The sequence below is a fragment of the Hemiscyllium ocellatum genome, unplaced genomic scaffold, assembly GCF_020745735.1.
Source record: "Hemiscyllium ocellatum isolate sHemOce1 unplaced genomic scaffold, sHemOce1.pat.X.cur. scaffold_606_pat_ctg1, whole genome shotgun sequence".
NCBI lineage: Eukaryota > Metazoa > Chordata > Chondrichthyes > Orectolobiformes > Hemiscylliidae > Hemiscyllium > Hemiscyllium ocellatum.
The window spans coordinates 36,666-56,209 of NW_026869130.1; the positions used below are offsets into that span (position 1 = coordinate 36,666).

The 19,544-nt window shown below is 44.8% G+C and overlaps 2 non-coding genes across 2 annotated transcripts; both read left to right on the forward strand.

Annotated features, from left to right (window-relative positions):
• The first annotated feature begins 4,190 nt into the window (after window positions 1–4,190).
• Window positions 4,191–4,272, forward strand: trnal-aag (transfer RNA leucine (anticodon AAG)). The gene has a single exon. It is a non-coding gene; the product is annotated as a tRNA-Leu (tRNA).
• Window positions 4,273–7,110: 2,838 nt separating this feature from the next.
• trnal-aag (transfer RNA leucine (anticodon AAG)) lies at window positions 7,111–7,190 on the forward strand. Its single transcript has one exon. It is a non-coding gene; the product is annotated as a tRNA-Leu (tRNA).
• Window positions 7,191–19,544: the final 12,354 nt, after the last annotated feature.

The window sequence follows — 19,544 nt, forward strand, 5'->3', positions numbered from 1 at the left end:
TTCCCGCTGACTACTGCGGACCTGTACTACCGTCATATCAAACTGATCATCCAGCCATATTTCTCAGTTCCATGAATAAAGCTTCGCTGGCAGTTCTCGAGTAATATGCTCTCTAAGTGTTGCAGTGATGTTTTCACTGATCAAAATCACCAATTCCCCTCCTCTCTTGCTTCCCATTCTATCCTTCCTATAGCATCTGTGCCCTGGAACTTTGAGCTGCCTGTCGAGGCCCTCATTCAGCTGTGTTTCTGTAACTCCTGTGATTTACCATTCCCATGATCCCATCCAACCGAGTGTTCATCTGCCTTACTTTTCAAGTCTTTTACATTGAGGTAATGCAGTTTAATTGATAGTTTTCCCTTAATGCCTGCTGTGCTCTTGCCTGCTTATTAATTGAAATTACTCTCTTGAAATTCTGTCTCAGACTCAACCTTCAGACTGTAGCCTGAGACCATCCTCACACTGTGGACAACACCCTCACCTTTCCTGTCATTTGCAAACCAATAATGATACCTTCTGCATTCACATCCGAGCAATTAATGCCCATAATGCACAGATCCCTGTGGCACACCCGCTGGACAAAGACTTTCAATCACAAAACCAACCAACATTGCCAAGTGTCCCTGCTGCTATGATGGTAATTCTTTAAAACCGGTGTAAGCAACACAATGTTATTGGGGAACACCGCGTGGAAACAGATACTTCAGTGTATCTCATCCATGCTCGCCATATAACCAAAATTAAACAAGTCCCGTTCCCCAGCATTTGGCCTCAATCCCTCTAAACCCATCCTATCCAGAAACTCATTCGATTACCATTGCAATTTTCTTAAGTGCAATAGCCTACTCCACTCCCTCTGGTAGCTCATTTCATACACGCACAACCTTGTGTGTGGGAAATGTGCCTCAGGTCCTTTGTCAATTTCAGATCACTCACCGTAAACCTATGCTCTCGAGTTTTCAACTCACCCCAGCTTGGGTAAAACACGAAAATACTCAGTTTACAATCCTTCCATAAATTCATGTCGCAGCCGTTACGCTGTCGGGAAAGATGTCCAGCCTGTTCCACCTCACCCTATAGACCAAACATTGACGACATCCTTGGCTCAATTTTGTCACCAATTTCAAATGTCATTTGTTTTAACTTTTTCAAGATGTCAATTACCCGGGACAACAATGAGCTGTTGGAAACAGAAAGGTGAAAGATAAGTGAGTGACTTTCCATCTGTTGTCATGCAGGAGCTCAATTGGAAATGCAAGAAAATGGGGTGGCAGCGCAGCTCGTAGTGTGGCCGAGCGGTCTAAGGCGCTGGATTAAGGCTCCAGTCTCGACTGGGGCGTGGGTTCGAACCCACCACTGTCATTTCTACTGATCAGTTGCAACGACACAGCATTGTTTCCATTCCCGCTGTACTTCTGTTCACAAAACAATTTGATTTGCTTCCCGGGGAATTAAATGTGTAGTGGGAAAGTGCCAAATTGTCTATGCTGTCTTGATCGTGTTCGCCTCCCGCGTGGAAAATTGCAAACAGCTCTACTGTTGCTTTATGTTCCAAGCATGTTGAGATTTTACTGGAACCGAATGGAGACAGCTATTTCATCGCTGTTGTGAAACAAAGTCCTGCGGTGAGTCGATTCATCGTTACTTGGCTTTCTGGCGAATGGGAAAATCGTTCCGATGAATTTTGATGTCATATGTTATTGAATTTCTCCAATTTCCTTCGTTTCCGTCCCGGAGACACCGGAAGGGAAAGGTGATCTAATCGAGACTGTGATTGGTGAAATTCACTTTTTGTGGCCTATTCTTATTATGTTCTTTCTTTCTCTCTTTTCAGCATTGTCTGGGATATGGTGGTGCACTGAGGCTCAAGTATCATTGAAAGAGTAGTTTGGAATTGCCCTGATGTTAGTTGTGAGATTACTTTATGGCTCATGCGCTCGGAGTGTCTCACATTTAGCATTCATGCTCACTGTATCTGAAAATGCATTTGGTTTGCCAGTTTTGTTTCTGTTGCGTGTCAAATGTTTTCTGTTTTGCGATTCGTTCAATACATTACGAATTAACAGGCTTTCTGAGATAATTTCCAGCTGCAAAAACTCCTCAACTGAGAATCTGGGAAAATTTCACAGAGTATGGTCAGTCGGAGCAAAAGTAAGGAAGTCCTTCGTTTCTGCAGTGTTTCACAATACTACCTTTCCAGTGAGCAGTCGAACAGACTAAAGATTGTGCCACAGACTGCGACGGCCAGCTCGGCTAAAAAGTTATCCTTTTAAAGCCGGTGTAAGCAACACCACGTTATTGGGCTACACCGGGTGAAAACAGATACTTCGGTGTATCTCGTCCATGCATACCACACAGCCAAAATTAAACAACTCCCATGAAACAACGAGCATTTGGAAACAGAAAGGTGAAAGGTAGAATGGCTTCAACTTTCAGTGTCGGATACCACTGAGCTGCAGCTGGGGCGGCTGTGGGCTTGTTTCTGTAGCATAGTGATCAGCACGTTCACCTTCCGCAAGATAGGTTCCCGCGGTCGAAACTGTTTTGTTCTTCATCTGCAGCCTTTTACATGGACAAGAACGGAGCTTTCCTGCTTGCTTTCCCATCTGCAAACCTGCCTTTGAATTTGCTTGAACAAATCTGCTCTCGTAGTGAAATGCAATGCATTTCCATTTGATTACTGTGCAGAGCATTGTAAAGATATTCTACAAACTGCTTCTGATCATGTGCCATTCAGTTTGAGAGTGTAGTTACCGATCCTTCCACGAAGAGCAATACTGCATTTGCATTCCTTGCTGAGGCGGCCCGGTTCAAAGACAGGGAAGAAGGTGATGCGCTGGTGTCACAGTGCACCACGGATTCCTGAACTATTCTGTCTGCCAAATGTACCCCAAAGTCGTATCTGAAAGGCCTCATTTGGAAGCTGTCTGTCGTTATTCAAAGTGCGAGAATTGGCACCAGAGGTCCTGAATCATGTTTTGGAGCAGTTCGCACGTTAGTGGCTCATTCAATCAGCAACAGCAATGAAAGAAATTGCACTCTCTGAGGAAGCTCTGGACCTGTGCTTTCAAAGCTAGTATTAAGGTGCGCCCCGAGATCTAAGCCATGTTGGAATTTAAACGGAGGAATCGACAAAGAGGCTGCAGAATAACATCGCATCCTTTTGGTTTTCTTTAAATCACTGATGAGCAGGAAAATGTCAACGGGGAGAACGACTGGGAAAGTGAGGCAGTTGCAGCTCTGGTGAAACTCCTTCTTTTTGAGTCACTCAGCAACAAGAGGCGTGAAGGTGACTCAGGCGTGAGAGCTCTTCACATCGAGAACAAAAAGCAATCAAGTGCAGTTAGCACCTCTCCCGGAGTGGAGGTGGGGTGAGATAATTAGCTTTTGATTTCAGTTACTATGTTCAAAAACTGCCTTTTAAATTGAGGTGAACAGAAACTGCATTTCTAATAAGCACCATGGAATTTAGCAAGATTTATTGAGTCGCTTCTCATTGATTCCCACGCAGGTTTCCAACTCAGTTGTATCGATGTGGCTCATGTCCAGGTGTGAACATCCCTGCAGCCAATTGCACGGTTTATGTAAAAGGCAAGGAAAGTGGCATCTCGAACTGGCCCCGAGGTCAGAGCATCCTCACACTGTGATCGGTCGTTCTCGGATTGTAATGCTACCTCCGCTTTTAGGCTGGAGAACATTCTTTGGGACTCTTATTCTGCAAAACAGACACAGTGACTGAAACTATGCTGCACGGTATGATGTGGAACACGGCCTGCTCAGCTTTGTGCATTTTCCCTGTAGTCCGGTGTGTTTCATGTTCCGTGTAAACGTGAAAGTTGTCCTGTTTCGAGCAATGGGTGAAATCATTTAGCAAAGCAAGAATCGAAATTGCAGTAATGTCAAGCAGTTCATGGTTATTTGACCAAATCATAAGCGAACATGTTTGCTCACGCACTCACAGATACATTTGTAGCTGAAAAGAGTCTGAGAAGATAGCCTCAGCTTACCATTGATTTTTATCCGGATTGATGAGCTATCATTATTTGTTGCGAAATTGATATTGTAGCCGGCACATCCAAGCAGCCGTGCGATTCGGAGAGGAATCATGGAACCCATTTCACGTGACTTTCCATCTGTTGTCATGCAGGAGCTCAATTGGAAATGCAAGAAAATTGGCCGGCCGCGCAGCTGGTAGTGTGGCCGAGCGGTCTAAGGCGCTGGATTAAGGCTCCAGTCTCGACAGGGGCGTGGGTTCGAATCCCACCACTGCCATTTCCACTAATCAGTTGCAACGACACAGCTTGTTAAAATGCTGTTTCCACTCCCGCTGTACTTCTGTTCACAAAACCATTTGATTTGCTTCCCGGGGAATTAAATGTGTAGTGGGAAAGTGCCAAATTGTCTATGCTGTCTTGATCGTGTTCGCCTCCCGCGTGGAAAATTGCAAACAGCTCTACTGTTGCTTTATGTTCCAAGCATGTTGAGATTTTACTGGAACCGAATGGAGACTGCTATTTCATCGCTGTTGTGAAACAAAGTCCTGCGGTGAGTCGATTCATCGTTACTTGGCTTTCTGACGAATGGGAAAATCGTTCCGATGAATTTTGATGTCATATGTTATTGAATTTCTCCAATTTCCTTCGTTTCCGTCCCGGAGACACCGGAAGGGAAAGGTGATCTAATCGAGACTGTGATTGGTGAAATTCACTTTTTGTGGCCTATTCTTATTATGTTCTTTCTTTCTCTCTTTTCAGCATTGTCTGGGATATGGTGGTGCACTGAGGCTCAAGTATCATTGAAAGAGTAGTTTGGAATTGCCCTGATGTTAGTTGTGAGATTACTTTATGGCTCATGCGCTCGGAGTGTCTCACGTTTAGCATTCATGCTCACTGTATCTGAAAATGCATTTGGTTTGCCAGTTTTGTTTCTGTTGCGTGTCAAATGTTTTCTGTTTTGCGATTCGTTCAATACATTACGAATTAACAGGCTTTCTGAGATAATTTCCAGCTGCAAAAACTCCTCAACTGAGAATCTGGGAAAATTTCACAGAGTATGGTCAGTCGGAGCAAAAGTAAGGAAGTCCTTCGTTTCTGCAGTGTTTCACAATACTACCTTTCCAGTGAGCAGTCGAACAGACTAAAGATTGTGCCACAGACTGCGACGGCCAGCTCGGCTAAAAAGTTATCCTTTTAAAGCCGGTGTAAGCAACACCACGTTATTGGGCTACACCGGGTGAAAACAGATACTTCGGTGTATCTCGTCCATGCATACCACACAGCCAAAATTAAACAACTCCCATGAAACAACGAGCATTTGGAAACAGAAAGGTGAAAGGTAGAATGGCTTCAACTTTCAGTGTCGGATACCACTGAGCTGCAGCTGGGGCGGCTGTGGGCTTGTTTCTGTAGCATAGTGATCAGCACGTTCACCTTCCGCAAGATAGGTTCCCGCGGTCGAAACTGTTTTGTTCTTCATCTGCAGCCTTTTACATGGACAAGAACGGAGCTTTCCTGCTTGCTTTCCCATCTGCAAACCTGCCTTCGAATTTGCTTGAACAAATCTGCTCTCGTAGTGAAATGCAATGCATTTCCATTTGATTACTGTGCAGAGCATTGTAAAGATATTCTACAAACTGCTTCTGATCATGTGCCATTCAGTTTGAGAGTGTAGTTACCGATCCTTCCACGAAGAGCAATACTGCATTTGCATTCCTTGCTGAGGCGGCCCGGTTCAAAGACAGGGAAGAAGGTGATGCGATGGTGTCACAGTGCACCACGGATTCCTGAACTATTCTGTCTGCCAAATGTACCCCAAAGTCGTATCTGAAAGGCCTCATTTGGAAGCTGTCTGTCGTTATTCAAAGTGCGAGAATTGGCACCAGAGGTCCTGAATCATGTTTTGGAGCAGTTCGCACGTTAGTGGCTCATTCAATCAGCAACAGCAATGAAAGAAATTGCACTCTCAGAGGAAGCTCTGGACCTGTGCTTTCAAAGCTAGTATTAAGGTGCGCCCCGAGATCTAAGCCATGTTGGAATTTAAACGGAGGAATCGACAAAGAGGCTGCAGAATAACATCGCATCCTTTTGGTTTTCTTTAAATCACTGATGAGCAGGAAAATGTCAACGGGGAGAACGACTGGGAAAGTGAGGCAGTTGCAGCTCTGGTGAAACTCCTTCTTTTTGAGTCACTCAGCAACAAGAGGCGTGAAGGTGACTCAGGCGTGAGAGCTCTTCACATCGAGAACAAAAAGCAATCAAGTGCAGTTAGCACCTCTCCCGGAGTGGAGGTGGGGTGAGATAATTAGCTTTTGATTTCAGTTACTATGTTCAAAAACTGCCTTTTAAATTGAGGTGAACAGAAACTGCATTTCTAATAAGCACCATGGAATTTAGCAAGATTTATTGAGTCGCTTCTCATTGATTCCCACGCAGGTTTCCAACTCAGTTGTATCGATGTGGCTCATGTCCAGGTGTGAACATCCCTGCAGCCAATTGCACGGTTTATGTAAAAGGCAAGGAAAGTGGCATCTCGAACTGGCCCCGAGGTCAGAGCATCCTCACACTGTGATCGGTCGTTCTCGGATTGTAATGCTACCTCCGCTTTTAGGCTGGAGAACATTCTTTGGGACTCTTATTCTGCAAAACAGACACAGTGACTGAAACTATGCTGCACGGTATGATGTGGAACACGGCCTGCTCAGCTTTGTGCATTTTCCCTGTAGTCCGGTGTGTTTCATGTTCCGTGTAAACGTGAAAGTTGTCCTGTTTCGAGCAATGGGTGAAATCATTTAGCAAAGCAAGAATCGAAATTGCAGTAATGTCAAGCAGTTCATGGTTATTTGACCAAATCATAAGCGAACATGTTTGCTCACGCACTCACAGATACATTTGTAGCTGAAAAGAGTCTGAGAAGATAGCCTCAGCTTACCATTGATTTTTATCCGGATTGATGAGCTATCATTATTTGTTGCGAAATTGATATTGTAGCCGGCACATCCAAGCAGCCGTGCGATTCGGAGAGGAATCATGGAACCCATTTCACGTGACTTTCCATCTGTTGTCATGCAGGAGCTCAATTGGAAATGCAAGAAAATTGGGTGGCAGCGCAGCTGGTAGTGTGGCCGAGCGGTCTTAGGCGCTGGATTAAGGCTCCAGTCTCGAGGGGCGTGGGTTCGAATCCCACCACTGCCATTTTTACTGACCAGTTGCAACGACACAGCTTGTTAAAATGCTGTTTCCATTCCCGCTGAACTTCTGTTCACAAAACAATTTGATTTGCTTCCCGGGGAATTAAATGTGTAGTGGGAAAGTGCCAAATTGTCTATGCTGTCTTGATCGTGTTCGCCTCCCGCGTGGAAAATTGCAAACAGCTCTACTGTTGCTTTATGTTCCAAGCATGTTGAGATTTTACTGGAACCGAATGGAGACAGCTATTTCATCGCTGTTGTGAAACAAAGTCCTGCGGTGAGTCGATTCATCGTTACTTGGCTTTCTGACGAATGGGAAAATCGTTCCGATGAATTTTGATGTCATATGTTATTGAATTTCTCCAATTTCCTTCGTTTCCGTCCCGGAGACACCGGAAGGGAAAGGTGATCTAATCGAGACTGTGATTGGTGAAATTCACTTTTTGTGGCCTATTCTTATTATGTTCTTTCTTTCTCTCTTTTCAGCATTGTCTGGGATATGGTGGTGCACTGAGGCTCAAGTATCATTGAAAGAGTAGTTTGGAATTGCCCTGATGTTAGTTGTGAGATTACTTTATGGCTCATGCGCTCGGAGTGTCTCACATTTAGCATTCATGCTCACTGTATCTGAAAATGCATTTGGTTTGCCAGTTTTGTTTCTGTTGCGTGTCAAATGTTTTCTGTTTTGCGATTCGTTCAATACATTACGAATTAACAGGCTTTCTGAGATAATTTCCAGCTGCAAAAACTCCTCAACTGAGAATCTGGGAAAATTTCACAGAGTATGGTCAGTCGGAGCAAAAGTAAGGAAGTCCTTCGTTTCTGCAGTGTTTCACAATACTACCTTTCCAGTGAGCAGTCGAACAGACTAAAGATTGTGCCACAGACTGCGACGGCCAGCTCGGCTAAAAAGTTATCCTTTTAAAGCCGGTGTAAGCAACACCACGTTATTGGGCTACACCGGGTGAAAACAGATACTTCGGTGTATCTCGTCCATGCATACCACACAGCCAAAATTAAACAACTCCCATGAAACAACGAGCATTTGGAAACAGAAAGGTGAAAGGTAGAATGGCTTCAACTTTCAGTGTCGGATACCACTGAGCTGCAGCTGGGGCGGCTGTGGGCTTGTTTCTGTAGCATAGTGATCAGCACGTTCACCTTCCGCAAGATAGGTTCCCGCGGTCGAAACTGTTTTGTTCTTCATCTGCAGCCTTTTACATGGACAAGAACGGAGCTTTCCTGCTTGCTTTCCCATCTGCAAACCTGCCTTCGAATTTGCTTGAACAAATCTGCTCTCGTAGTGAAATGCAATGCATTTCCATTTGATTACTGTGCAGAGCATTGTAAAGATATTCTACAAACTGCTTCTGATCATGTGCCATTCAGTTTGAGAGTGTAGTTACCGATCCTTCCACGAAGAGCAATACTGCATTTGCATTCCTTGCTGAGGCGGCCCGGTTCAAAGACAGGGAAGAAGGTGATGCGCTGGTGTCACAGTGCACCACGGATTCCTGAACTATTCTGTCTGCCAAATGTACCCCAAAGTCGTATCTGAAAGGCCTCATTTGGAAGCTGTCTGTCGTTATTCAAAGTGCGAGAATTGGCACCAGAGGTCCTGAATCATGTTTTGGAGCAGTTCGCACGTTAGTGGCTCATTCAATCAGCAACAGCAATGAAAGAAATTGCACTCTCAGAGGAAGCTCTGGACCTGTGCTTTCAAAGCTAGTATTAAGGTGCGCCCCGAGATCTAATCCATGTTGGAATTTAAACGGAGGAATCGACAAAGAGGCTGCAGAATAACATCGCATCCTTTTGGTTTTCTTTAAATCACTGATGAGCAGGAAAATGTCAACGGGGAGAGCGACTGGGAAAGTGAGGCAGTTGCAGCTCTGGTGAAACTCCTTCTTTTTGAGTCACTCAGCAACAAGAGGCGTGAAGGTGACTCAGGCGTGAGAGCTCTTCACATCGAGAACAAAAAGCAATCAAGTGCAGTTAGCACCTCTCCCGGAGTGGAGGTGGGGTGAGATAATTAGCTTTTGATTTCAGTTACTATGTTCAAAAACTGCCTTTTAAATTGAGGTGAACAGAAACTGCATTTCTAATAAGCACCATGGAATTTAGCAAGATTTATTGAGTCGCTTCTCGTTGATTCCCACGCAGGTTTCCAACTCAGTTGTATCGATGTGGCTCATGTCCAGGTGTGAACATCCCTGCAGCCAATTGCACGGTTTATGTAAAAGGCAAGGAAAGTGGCATCTCGAACTGGCCCCGAGGTCAGAGCATCCTCACACTGTGATCGGTCGTTCTCGGATTGTAATGCTACCTCCGCTTTTAGGCTGGAGAACATTCTTTGGGACTCTTATTCTGCAAAACAGACACAGTGACTGAAACTATGCTGCACGGTTTGATGTGGAACACGGCCTGCTCAGCTTTGTGCATTTTCCCTGTAGTCCGGTGTGTTTCATGTTCCGTGTAAACGTGAAAGTTGTCCTGTTTCGAGCAATGGGTGAAATCCACTGCCGTTTCCACTGATCAGTTGCAACGACACCGCTTGTTAAAATGCTGTTTCCATTCCCGCTGTACTTCTGTTCACAAAACAATTTGATTTGCTTCCCGGGGAATTAAATGTGTAGTGGGAAAGTGCCAAATTGTCTATGCTGTCTTGATCGTGTTCGCCTCCCGCGTGGAAAATTGCAAACAGCTCTACTGTTGCTTTATGTTCCAAGCATGTTGAGATTTTACTGGAACCGAATGGAGACTGCTATTTCATCGCTGTTGTGAAACAAAGTCCTGCGGTGAGTCGATTCATCGTTACTTGGCTTTCTGGCGAATGGGAAAATCGTTCCGATGAATTTTGATGTCATATGTTATTGAATTTCTCCAATTTCCTTCGTTTCCGTCCCGGAGACACCGGAAGGGAAAGGTGATCTAATCGAGACTGTGATTGGTGAAATTCACTTTTTGTGGCCTATTCTTATTATGTTCTTTCTTTCTCTCTTTTCAGCATTGTCTGAGATATGGTGGTGCACTGAGGCTCAAGTATCATTGAAAGAGTAGTTTGGAATTGCCCTGATGTTAGTTGTGAGATTACTTTATGGCTCATGCGCTCGGAGTGTCTCACATTTAGCATTCATGCTCACTGTATCTGAAAATGCATTTGGTTTGCCAGTTTTGTTTCTGTTGCGTGTCAAATGTTTTCTGTTTTGCGATTCGTTCAATACATTACGAATTAACAGGCTTTCTGAGATAATTTCCAGCTGCAAAAACTCCTCAACTGAGAATCTGGGAAAATTTCACAGAGTATGGTCAGTCGGAGCAAAAGTAAGGAAGTCCTTCGTTTCTGCAGTGTTTCACAATACTACCTTTCCAGTGAGCAGTCGAACAGACTAAAGATTGTGCCACAGACTGCGACGGCCAGCTCGGCTAAAAAGTTATCCTTTTAAAGCCGGTGTAAGCAACACCACGTTATTGGGCTACACCGGGTGAAAACAGATACTTCGGTGTATCTCGTCCATGCATACCACACAGCCAAAATTAAACAACTCCCATGAAACAACGAGCATTTGGAAACAGAAAGGTGAAAGGTAGAATGTCTTCAACTTTCAGTGTCGGATACCACTGAGCTGCAGCAGGGGCGGCTGTGGGCTTGTTTCTGTAGCATAGTGATCAGCACGTTCACCTTCCGCAAGATAGGTTCCCGCGGTCGAAACTGTTTTGTTCTTCATCTGCAGCCTTTTACATGGACAAGAACGGAGCTTTCCTGCTTGCTTTCCCATCTGCAAACCTGCCTTCGAATTTGCTTGAACAAATCTGCTCTCGTAGTGAAATGCAATGCATTTCCATTTGATTACTGTGCAGAGCATTGTAAAGATATTCTACAAACTGCTTCTGATCATGTGCCATTCAGTTTGAGAGTGTAGTTACCGATCCTTCCACGAAGAGCAATACTGCATTTGCATTCCTTGCTGAGGCGGCCCGGTTCAAAGACAGGGAAGAAGGTGATGCGCTGGTGTCACAGTGCACCACGGATTCCTGAACTATTCTGTCTGCCAAATGTACCCCAAAGTCGTATCTGAAAGGCCTCATTTGGAAGCTGTCTGTCGTTATTCAAAGTGCGAGAATTGGCACCAGAGGTCCTGAATCATGTTTTGGAGCAGTTCGCACGTTAGTGGCTCATTCAATCAGCAACAGCAATGAAAGAAATTGCACTCTCAGAGGAAGCTCTGGACCTGTGCTTTCAAAGCTAGTATTAAGGTGCGCCCCGAGATCTAAGCCATGTTGGAATTTAAACGGAGGAATCGACAAAGAGGCTGCAGAATAACATCGCATCCTTTTGGTTTTCTTTAAATCACTGATGAGCAGGAAAATGTCAACGGGGAGAGCGACTGGGAAAGTGAGGCAGTTGCAGCTCTGGTGAAACTCCTTCTTTTTGAGTCACTCAGCAACAAGAGGCGTGAAGGTGACTCAGGCGTGAGAGCTCTTCACATCGAGAACAAAAAGCAATCAAGTGCAGTTAGCACCTCTCCCGGAGTGGAGGTGGGGTGAGATAATTAGCTTTTGATTTCAGTTACTATGTTCAAAAACTGCCTTTTAATTGAGGTGAACAGAAACTGCATTTCTAATAAGCACCATGGAATTTAGCAAGATTTATTGAGTCGCTTCTCGTTGATTCCCACGCAGGTTTCCAACTCAGTTGTATCGATGTGGCTCATGTCCAGGTGTGAACATCCCTGCAGCCAATTGCACGGTTTATGTAAAAGGCAAGGAAAGTGGCATCTCGAACTGGCCCCGAGGTCAGAGCATCCTCACACTGTGATCGGTCGTTCTCGGATTGTAATGCTACCTCCGCTTTTAGGCTGGAGAACATTCTTTGGGACTCTTATTCTGCAAAACAGACACAGTGACTGAAACTATGCTGCACGGTATGATGTGGGACACGGCCTGCTCAGCTTTGTGCATTTTCCCTGTAGTCCGGTGTGTTTCATCTTCCGTGTAAACGTGAAAGTTGTCCTGTTTCGAGCAATGGGTGAAATCCACTGCCGTTTCCACTGATCAGTTGCAACGACACAGCTTGTTAAAATGCTGTTTCCATTCCCGCTGTACTTCTGTTCACAAAACAATTTGATTTGCTTCCCGGGGAATTAAATGTGTAGTGGGAAAGTGCCAAATTGTCTATGCTGTCTTGATCGTGTTCGCCTCCCGCGTGGAAAATTGCAAACAGCTCTACTGTTGCTTTATGTTCCAAGCATGTTGAGATTTTACTGGAACCGAATGGAGACTGCTATTTCATCGCTGTTGTGAAACAAAGTCCTGCGGTGAGTCGATTCATCGTTACTTGGCTTTCTGGCGAATGGGAAAATCGTTCCGATGAATTTTGATGTCATATGTTATTGAATTTCTCCAATTTCCTTCGTTTCCGTCCCGGAGACACCGGAAGGGAAAGGTGATCTAATCGAGACTGTGATTGGTGAAATTCACTTTTTGTGGCCTATTCTTATTATGTTCTTTCTTTCTCTCTTTTCAGCATTGTCTGAGATATGGTGGTGCACTGAGGCTCAAGTATCATTGAAAGAGTAGTTTGGAATTGCCCTGATGTTAGTTGTGAGATTACTTTATGGCTCATGCGCTCGGAGTGTCTCACATTTAGCATTCATGCTCACTGTATCTGAAAATGCATTTGGTTTGCCAGTTTTGTTTCTGTTGCGTGTCAAATGTTTTCTGTTTTGCGATTCGTTCAATACATTACGAATTAACAGGCTTTCTGAGATAATTTCCAGCTGCAAAAACTCCTCAACTGAGAATCTGGGAAAATTTCACAGAGTATGGTCAGTCGGAGCAAAAGTAAGGAAGTCCTTCGTTTCTGCAGTGTTTCACAATACTACCTTTCCAGTGAGCAGTCGAACAGACTAAAGATTGTGCCACAGACTGCGACGGCCAGCTCGGCTAAAAAGTTATCCTTTTAAAGCCGGTGTAAGCAACACCACGTTATTGGGCTACACCGGGTGAAAACAGATACTTCGGTGTATCTCGTCCATGCATACCACACAGCCAAAATTAAACAACTCCCATGAAACAACGAGCATTTGGAAACAGAAAGGTGAAAGGTAGAATGTCTTCAACTTTCAGTGTCGGATACCACTGAGCTGCAGCAGGGGCGGCTGTGGGCTTGTTTCTGTAGCATAGTGATCAGCACGTTCACCTTCCGCAAGATAGGTTCCCGCGGTCGAAACTGTTTTGTTCTTCATCTGCAGCCTTTTACATGGACAAGAACGGAGCTTTCCTGCTTGCTTTCCCATCTGCAAACCTGCCTTCGAATTTGCTTGAACAAATCTGCTCTCGTAGTGAAATGCAATGCATTTCCATTTGATTACTGTGCAGAGCATTGTAAAGATATTCTACAAACTGCTTCTGATCATGTGCCATTCAGTTTGAGAGTGTAGTCACCGATCCTTCCACGAAGAGCAATACTGCATTTGCATTCCTTGCTGAGGCGGCCCGGTTCAAAGACAGGGAAGAAGGTGATGCGCTGGTGTCACAGTGCACCACGGATTCCTGAACTATTCTGTCTGCCAAATGTACCCCAAAGTCGTATCTGAAAGGCCTCATTTGGAAGCTGTCTGTCGTTATTCAAAGTGCGAGAATTGGCACCAGAGGTCCTGAATCATGTTTTGGAGCAGTTCGCACGTTAGTGGCTCATTCAATCAGCAACAGCAATGAAAGAAATTGCACTCTCAGAGGAAGCTCTGGACCTGTGCTTTCAAAGCTAGTATTAAGGTGCGCCCCGAGATCTAAGCCATGTTGGAATTTAAACGGAGGAATCGACAAAGAGGCTGCAGAATAACATCGCATCCTTTTGGTTTTCTTTAAATCACTGATGAGCAGGAAAATGTCAACGGGGAGAACGACTGGGAAAGTGAGGCAGTTGCAGCTCTGGTGAAACTCCTTCTTTTTGAGTCACTCAGCAACAAGAGGCGTGAAGGTGACTCAGGCGTGAGAGCTCTTCACATCGAGAACAAAAAGCAATCAAGTGCAGTTAGCACCTCTCCCGGAGTGGAGGTGGGGTGAGATAATTAGCTTTTGATTTCAGTTACTATGTTCAAAAACTGCCTTTTAAATTGAGGTGAACAGAAACTGCATTTCTAATAAGCACCATGGAATTTAGCAAGATTTATTGAGTCGCTTCTCGTTGATTCCCACGCAGGTTTCCAACTCAGTTGTATCGATGTGGCTCATGTCCAGGTGTGAACATCCCTGCAGCCAATTGCACGGTTTATGTAAAAGGCAAGGAAAGTGGCATCTCGAACTGGCCCCGAGGTCAGAGCATCCTCACACTGTGATCGGTCGTTCTCGGATTGTAATGCTACCTCCGCTTTTAGGCTGGAGAACATTCTTTGGGACTCTTATTCTGCAAAACAGACACAGTGACTGAAACTATGCTGCACGGTATGATGTGGGACACGGCCTGCTCAGCTTTGTGCATTTTCCCTGTAGTCCGGTGTGTTTCATCTTCCGTGTAAACGTGAAAGTTGTCCTGTTTCGAGCAATGGGTGAAATCCACTGCCGTTTCCACTGATCAGTTGCAACGACACAGCTTGTTAAAATGCTGTTTCCATTCCCGCTGTACTTCTGTTCACAAAACAATTTGATTTGCTTCCCGGGGAATTAAATGTGTAGTGGGAAAGTGCCAAATTGTCTATGCTGTCTTGATCGTGTTCGCCTCCCGCGTGGAAAATTGCAAACAGCTCTACTGTTGCTTTATGTTCCAAGCATGTTGAGATTTTACTGGAACCGAATGGAGACTGCTATTTCATCGCTGTTGTGAAACAAAGTCCTGCGGTGAGTCGATTCATCGTTACTTGGCTTTCTGGCGAATGGGAAAATCGTTCCGATGAATTTTGATGTCATATGTTATTGAATTTCTCCAATTTCCTTCGTTTCCGTCCCGGAGACACCGGAAGGGAAAGGTGATCTAATCGAGACTGTGATTGGTGAAATTCACTTTTTGTGGCCTATTCTTATTATGTTCTTTCTTTCTCTCTTTTCAGCATTGTCTGAGATATGGTGGTGCACTGAGGCTCAAGTATCATTGAAAGAGTAGTTTGGAATTGCCCTGATGTTAGTTGTGAGATTACTTTATGGCTCATGCGCTCGGAGTGTCTCACATTTAGCATTCATGCTCACTGTATCTGAAAATGCATTTGGTTTGCCAGTTTTGTTTCTGTTGCGTGTCAAATGTTTTCTGTTTTGCGATTCGTTCAATACATTACGAATTAACAGGCTTTCTGAGATAATTTCCAGCTGCAAAAACTCCTCAACTGAGAATCTGGGAAAATTTCACAGAGTATGGTCAGTCGGAGCAAAAGTAAGGAAGTCCTTCGTTTCTGCAGTGTTTCACAATACTACCTTTCCAGTGAGCAGTCGAACAGACTAAAGATTGTGCCACAGACTGCGACGGCCAGCTCGGCTAAAAAGTTATCCTTTTAAAGCCGGTGTAAGCAACACCACGTTATTGGGCTACACCGGGTGAAAACAGATACTTCGGTGTATCTCGTCCATGCATACCACACAGCCAAAATTAAACAACTCCCATGAAACAACGAGCATTTGGAAACAGAAAGGTGAAAGGTAGAATGTCTTCAACTTTCAGTGTCGGATACCACTGAGCTGCAGCTGGGGCGGCTGTGGGCTTGTTTCTGTAGCATAGTGATCAGCACGTTCACCTTCCGCAAGATAGGTTCCCGCGGTCGAAACTGTTTTGTTCTTCATCTGCAGCCTTTTACATGGACAAGAACGGAGCTTTCCTGCTTGCTTTCCCATCTGCAAACCTGCCTTTGAATTTGCTTGAACAAATCTGCTCTCGTAGTGAAATGCAATGCATTTCCATTTGATTACTGTGCAGAGCATTGTAAAGATATTCTACAAACTGCTTCTGATCATGTGCCATTCAGTTTGAGAGTGTAGTCACCGATCCTTCCACGAAGAGCAATACTGCATTTGCATTCCTTGCTGAGGCGGCCCGGTTCAAAGACAGGGAAGAAGGTGATGCGCTGGTGTCACAGTGCACCACGGATTCCTGAACTATTCTGTCTGCCAAATGTACCCCAAAGTCGTATCTGAAAGGCCTCATTTGGAAGCTGTCTGTCGTTATTCAAAGTGCGAGAATTGGCACCAGAGGTCCTGAATCATGTTTTGGAGCAGTTCGCACGTTAGTGGCTCATTCAATCAGCAACAGCAATGAAAGAAATTGCACTCTCAGAGGAAGCTCTGGACCTGTGCTTTCAAAGCTAGTATTAAGGTGCGCCCCGAGATCTAAGCCATGTTGGAATTTAAACGGAGGAATCGACAAAGAGGCTGCAGAATAACATCGCATCCTTTTGGTTTTCTTTAAATCACTGATGAGCAGGAAAATGTCAACGGGGAGAGCGACTGGGAAAGTGAGGCAGTTGCAGCTCTGGTGAAACTCCTTCTTTTTGAGTCACTCAGCAACAAGAGGCGTGAAGGTGACTCAGGCGTGAGAGCTCTTCACATCGAGAACAAAAAGCAATCAAGTGCAGTTAGCACCTCTCCCGGAGTGGGGGTGGGGTGAGATAATTAGCTTTTGATTTCAGTTACTATGTTCAAAAACTGCCTTTTAAATTGAGGTGAACAGAAACTGCATTTCTAATAAGCACCATGGAATTTAGCAAGATTTATTGAGTCGCTTCTCGTTGATTCCCACGCAGGTTTCCAACTCAGTTGTATCGATGTGGCTCATGTCCAGGTGTGAACATCCCTGCAGCCAATTGCACGGTTTATGTAAAAGGCAAGGAAAGTGGCATCTCGAACTGGCCCCGAGGTCAGAGCATCCTCACACTGTGATCGGTCGTTCTCGGATTGTAATGCTACCTCCGCTTTTAGGCTGGAGAACATTCTTTGGGACTCTTATTCTGCAAAACAGACACAGTGACTGAAACTATGCTGCACGGTATGATGTGGGACACGGCCTGCTCAGCTTTGTGCATTTTCCCTGTAGTCCGGTGTGTTTCATCTTCCGTGTAAACGTGAAAGTTGTCCTGTTTCGAGCAATGGGTGAAATCCACTGCCGTTTCCACTGATCAGTTGCAACGACACAGCTTGTTAAAATGCTGTTTCCATTCCCGCTGTACTTCTGTTCACAAAACAATTTGATTTGCTTCCCGGGGAATTAAATGTGTAGTGGGAAAGTGCCAAATTGTCTATGCTGTCTTGATCGTGTTCGCCTCCCGCGTGGAAAATTGCAAACAGCTCTACTGTTGCTTTATGTTCCAAGCATGTTGAGATTTTACTGGAACCGAATGGAGACTGCTATTTCATCGCTGTTGTGAAACAAAGTCCTGCGGTGAGTCGATTCATCGTTACTTGGCTTTCTGGCGAATGGGAAAATCGTTCCGATGAATTTTGATGTCATATGTTATTGAATTTCTCCAATTTCCTTCGTTTCTGTCCCGGAGACACCGGAAGGGAAAGGTGATCTAATCGAGACTGTGATTGGTGAAATTCACTTTTTGTGGCCTATTCTTATTATGTTCTTTCTTTCTCTCTTTTCAGCATTGTCTGAGATATGGTGGTGCACTGAGGCTCAAGTATCATTGAAAGAGTAGTTTGGAATTGCCCTGATGTTAGTTGTGAGATTACTTTATGGCTCATGCGCTCGGAGTGTCTCACATTTAGCATTCATGCTCACTGTATCTGAAAATGCATTTGGTTTGCCAGTTTTGTTTCTGTTGCGTGTCAAATGTTTTCTGTTTTGCGATTCGTTCAATACATTACGAATTAACAGGCTTTCTGAGATAATTTCCAGCTGCAAAAACTCCTCAACTGAGAATCTGGGAAAATTTCACAGAGTATGGTCAGTCGGAGCAAAAGTAAGGAAGTCCTTCGTTTCTGCAGTGTTTCACAATACTACCTTTCCAGTGAGCAGTCGAACAGACTAAAGATTGTGCCACAGACTGCGACGGCCAGCTCGGCTAAAAAGTTATCCTTTTAAAGCCGGTGTAAGCAACACCACGTTATTGGGCTACACCGGGTGAAAACAGATACTTCGGTGTATCTCGTCCATGCATACCACACAGCCAAAATTAAACAACTCCCATGAAACAACGAGCATTTGGAAACAGAAAGGTGAAAGGTAGAATGTCTTCAACTTTCAGTGTCGGATACCACTGAGCTGCAGCAGGGGCGGCTGTGGGCTTGTTTCTGTAGCATAGTGATCAGCACGTTCACCTTCCGCAAGATAGGTTCCCGCGGTCGAAACTGTTTTGTTCTTCATCTGCAGCCTTTTACATGGACAAGAACGGAGCTTTCCTGCTTGCTTTCCCATCTGCAAACCTGCCTTCGAATTTGCTTGAACAAATCTGCTCTCGTAGTGAAATGCAATGCATTTCCATTTGATTACTGTGCAGAGCATTGTAAAGATATTCTACAAACTGCTTCTGATCATGTGCCATTCAGTTTGAGAGTGTAGTCACCGATCCTTCCACGAAGAGCAATACTGCATTTGCATTCCTTGCTGAGGCGGCCCGGTTCAAAGACAGGGAAGAAGGTGATGCGCTGGTGTCACAGTGCACCACGGATTCCTGAACTATTCTGTCTGCCAAATGTACCCCAAAGTCGTATCTGAAAGGCCTCATTTGGAAGCTGTCTGTCGTTATTCAAAGTGCGAGAATTGGCACCAGAGGTCCTGAATCATGTTTTGGAGCAGTTCGCACGTTAGTGGCTCATTCAATCAGCAACAGCAATGAAAGAAATTGCACTCTCAGAGGAAGCTCTGGACCTGTGCTTTCAAAGCTAGTATTAAGGTGCGCCCCGAGATCTAAGCCATGTTGGAATTTAAACGGAGGAATCGACAAAGAGGCTGCAGAATAACATCGCATCCTTTTGGTTTTCTTTAAATCACTGATGAGCAGGAAAATGTCAACGGGGAGAGCGACTGGGAAAGTGAGGCAGTTGCAGCTCTGGTGAAACTCCTTCTTTTTGAGTCACTCAGCAACAAGAGGCGTGAAGGTGACTCAGGCGTGAGAGCTCTTCACATCGAGAACAAAAAGCAATCAAGTGCAGTTAGCACCTCTCCCGGAGTGGGGGTGGGGTGAGATAATTAGCTTTTGATTTCAGTTACTATGTTCAAAAACTGCCTTTTAAATTGAGGTGAACAGAAACTGCATTTCTAATAAGCACCATGGAATTTAGCAAGATTTATTGAGTCGCTTCTTGTCGATTCCCACGCAGGTTTCCAACTCAGTTGGTGTCGATGTGGCTCATGTCCAGGTGTGAACATCCCTGCAGCCAATTGCATAAAAAGGCAAGGAAAGTGGCATCTCGAACTGGCCCCGAGGTCAGA